We start from the raw sequence: 3,638 nt of genomic DNA, 5'->3' as shown, positions 1-3,638 counted from the left end.
TTAAAGCTTTTGTACGCATACCGATGCCTTCCTTGATTCGTTCTATTGTGATAATCACCTCTCATTCTACCTCCCTTTACATTTATTCTCAAGTATTCTTTAATCAAACGCTTCATTCTTCCAGCATGTTTTACTTGTTTACTCAGTTCCTCCTCACTTTCATCGATCAACACTGTGGCGTTTGCAAACGCCAGTCCCTCCATACTTTATTTTAAGCCTATTTTCTCATTATACAAATTTGTTCCTTGGTCTAGAAGCAAAACTGAGAGTTCGTTTTATTCCCAACGTGAAATTATTGAACAGCGATGACGTCATAACCCACTCTTGCCGCAGATCCGTTTTGTGTACCAATCTTATATAGGCCTACATATCATTTAACCTCACTATTTGCTTTCAATGTCAAAATTCTTAATCGTTCTCAATAAATGATTTCCCACAACATAAACCTTAACACCACCCACACTACGTCTCACTATTTTAACCACGGCCCGGTGGTGGCCTATCCTATATCGTTACCAGAAGCACGATTATGGCTAACTTTAACTTTAAATAAAATAAAAACTTCTGAAGCTAGAGGGCTGCAATTTGGTATGTTTGATGACTGGAGAGTGGATGGTCAACATACCAATTTGCAGCCCTCTAGCCGCAGTAGATTTTAAGATCTGAGGGCGGACAGACAAAGCCGGAACAATAGTTTTCTCTTACAGAAAACTAAAAAAGCCTCCCGCTTCGAGACAGACTTATGGAGGTCGATTCCCCCTCCTTCTCGCACAAACAGACAGACAGACAGTCAGTCGACGGCTCTTTCCCAAGCGTCACCCAGGAGATGCGCCGTCAGTCTTCCACCTTGACTTCTGAGGTGCAATATTTCATCAGATGCGCCATGAAGAGGATATGACGCCATTTAAAGGCGGAAAATCCCTTTTTTCGCCTTTAAATGGCGACCCTTAGCTTAGGGGGTTTAATGCCGTCAGTGCACCTCATGCGGTGCACCGTATAGGCATTACTTAAGGTTCTTTGCAGCGTGTCTTCTGCCTTTTACTGTACCTCCTTTCATATTCTTTTCCTTCCATCTTACTTTCCTTAACCCTCTCCTAACAATTTGAGGTTTTCCTCCTGTTACACCTTTCAAACCTTTCTACTCTCAATTTCCGTTTCAGCGCTGAATGGCCTCATAGGTCCCAGTGCTTGGCCTTTGGCCTGAATTCTATAGATCTCATGAACAAGCAAAGGAGAAACTGAATGAGCAAGGGAGCCGTTTCAAAGGCAGTCCTCTCTCCTACTACTACTACTACTACTACTACTACTACTACTACTACTACTACTACAAGGGTTCTAATCGCATCATAATTTTTAATAGTCCTGTTCCTCGCGAAGTTCTCTGTTTCTCGTTAAAAATTCTCTTTCTCTTAATTCTCTACAAGGTTCTGTCTCTCGCGAAGAACTCCATTATTTTAAGGGTTGTTCGTCAAAGGTTCCCAGATCAACCTAACCTGCACTGAGTTGTATTTGAAAAGAATATAAAATTAAATATTCGAATATTACCAACAGTAACAATTGTGGAAAGTCGAACACCGTCTAAAAACAAGTAAAAAAATACGCTGAAGTTTCTTCGGCGAAATCGAGTTTTCTATACAGTGTATAATCAAGGCCACCGAAAATAGATCTATCTTTCGGTGGTCTCGGTATAATGCTGTATGAGCCACGGCCCATGAATCTTCAACCACGGCCGGGAGGTGGCCTATCCTATATCGTTGCTAGTAACACGATTATGGCTAACTTTAACCTCAAATAAAATCAAAACTACTGAGGCTAGAGGGCTGCAATTTGGTATGTTTGATGATTGGAGGGTGGATGATCAACATCCCAATTTGCAGCCCTCTAGCCTCAGTGGTTTTTAGGATATGAGGGAGGACAGAAAAAGTGAGGACAGGAAAAAAAGTGCGGACAAATTAAAAGTGCGGATGAACAGACAAAGCCGGCACAATAGTTTTCTTTTACAGAAAACTAAAAATGAGCAAAAATAAAAAAAAAAATTTATGACATAAGCAAAAGCAAAATGAATTAACAAAAGCACAAAAAAAAGGAGTGACTGAGTATATATGAAGTCTGCACTTCATCAAAAACCGGAAGTGGGGATTGGGTCCCACTGAACCCGAGAATGACGCGTCCGATGAGCGTGAGTTTTTTTTCGTGGAATTACCTTATATATTTATTATTATTTGCGGTCTTTTTTATTCAGGTAATTTGGCACACAAAAAATATATAGAGGTATTCCGCCAACTTCCGTTTTTTTATTACCAAGGTGATTTGTGATTACACACACACATACGAGTATATATGTATTTATATATATATATATATATATATATATATATATATATATATATATATATATATATATATATATATATATATATATATATATATACATAAATATATATATAATATATGTATTCTGTATATATACATATTTAATATACATATATATATTCATAAATATACATATATATATATATATATATATATATATATATATGCAGTATATATATATATATGTATATATATACATATAAATATATATATATATGAGCTTTCTTTGTAAACATACTTTTATGTTTCTTCAGTCTGCTTAGTAAAGGACATAGCGTCGAAAGGCCTCGCAGCACTCGAGTGTTTCCGTTTCCTTCGTGGATTTTATCTTTATTTATATATTCATCACGTTCCATATTTTCGTGATTCAGTTGTACATGTATATATATATATAAAATATATATATATATATATATATATATATATATATATATATATATATATATATATATATATATATATATTTATACATATACATATTATACAAGAGTATTTTGTATATGCTGTTCTTTTCTCTTTAATAACCAGATTCTCAGTCATTTCAAGAACAACCGTTATAAGACTGAAATTGCAAATGAAATTCTGACGTAATACTTCTAATGATATATTAATATATAACTAATTATCAGATGCAATATTAATATACTAATATGTCAACATCTTCCTTTTTTTCAAACCTGAGAGAAAATGTTATAATTATTCAACAATATACTAAAACACTAATACTATGCCACCTAACATTAACAAAGAAATGTTCGAAACTACGACACACACACACACACACGCGCACACACACACACACACACAGAGAGAGAGAGAGAGAGAGAGAGAATCATGTCCTTTAACCATCTTAATTTCTAAGACGTGTGTGTCTGTCAGAGGTCAGCGTTGCAACCTTAAGAGGAGAGAGAGAGAGAGAGAGAGAGAGAGAGAGAGAGAGAGAGAGATTCTATGGATTCATTTCACGGTCTTGAACACAGACAGATGAATTAGATTGGGAGAAATTGCAGATTGCTTCCAAATTCCATATACAAGTAAAAAATGCGCCGAAGTTTCTTCGGCGCAATCGAGTTTTCTGTACAGCTGCTACAGCGTATAAGCAAGGCCACCGAAAATGGATCTATCTTTCGGTGGTCTCGGTATAATGCTGTAGGAGCCGCGGCCCATGAAATTTTAACAACGGCCTGGTGGTGGCCTATCTTATATCGTTGCCAGAAGCACGATAATAGCTAACTTTAACCTTAAATAAAATAAAAACTACTGAA

The sequence above is a fragment of the Macrobrachium rosenbergii genome, chromosome 8 (assembly GCF_040412425.1).
Source record: "Macrobrachium rosenbergii isolate ZJJX-2024 chromosome 8, ASM4041242v1, whole genome shotgun sequence".
In the NCBI taxonomy this organism is placed as follows: Eukaryota; Metazoa; Arthropoda; class Malacostraca; order Decapoda; family Palaemonidae; genus Macrobrachium; species Macrobrachium rosenbergii.
Note: the sequence above shows the minus strand (reverse complement) of the source record.